This window comes from Charadrius vociferus, unplaced genomic scaffold (genome assembly GCF_000708025.1).
Source record: "Charadrius vociferus isolate BGI_N301 unplaced genomic scaffold, ASM70802v2 scaffold3152, whole genome shotgun sequence".
In the NCBI taxonomy this organism is placed as follows: domain Eukaryota; kingdom Metazoa; phylum Chordata; class Aves; order Charadriiformes; family Charadriidae; genus Charadrius; species Charadrius vociferus.
Genome location: NW_009647391.1, coordinates 16,926 through 17,810, shown reverse-complemented (window position 1 = coordinate 17,810; position 885 = coordinate 16,926).

The window sequence follows — 885 nt, the reverse complement described above, 5'->3', positions numbered from 1 at the left end:
TTATCGATGGCGACGAGATCTGCTCGCCGAGAAACTCCCGCGAGGCAAAATCCCCCCTCTGCATCTTCCGTCAAACCTCGTTGTAAACGGGGAAATAAATCCCGTGTCGCTTGCCGGGCAGATACATTCACTTTCTCTTTTGTTTTCCGGTTTGGATTATAACTCCCGGTGGCAGAAGTGAGGTTTCCCGCCGTGGGAACGGCGCTTTGGGTGGAATCGATCCCAGTTGGGGACCGGAGGAGGGACTGGGGCTCCTCTGCAGCCCTCAGCCTGTTTTCTGGAATCGCAAATACATTTCCAAACCCCAAACGGGGGTGGGTGACTCATTTTTTTTATTGTTTTTTAATAGCTCTTCTGTGCTATGTCTGAATTAACCCGAAATTCTGGTTTCTTGCGCAAGAGCGACACTTTTCCGCGCAAATCGCCCGCTTGATTTGAGTGAGTCTCGGGACTGTTTGGGTGCTGGATTTCGGCGTTTCCCTGCCCAGGATGTTTTGGCTTCACCCGTGTCTCCGGAGTTGCGTTTGCGGGAAGCTGAAGCCCGTGCGAGACGACGTCTGTGCAAAAATATCGCTCCCGCACCGGTATAAAACCACGTAAATTAACCAAAACGCCCACGTTCTGCGTGGACTGGATAACGGTGTGCTGCCCAAATCCCGGGAATGTCCAGCGCCTTGCGCGGATGATGGATTCGGAAGTGCTTTCTTCTTCCTAAAGCCTGCGGCTTTGCGAAGCCGGCGAGGCTGGGGTCGCTAACGAGCTCTCGCTTCGTTAGCGAGGGCTGCGCTCCGGGGTACCGCGTCCTGCGCCTGCGGGCGGCTGCTTCTCCCTAACCCCAATTTTCCCTTTTCTGTGCCCGGTTCGGGGGCTCTTCCAGGAGCGGCG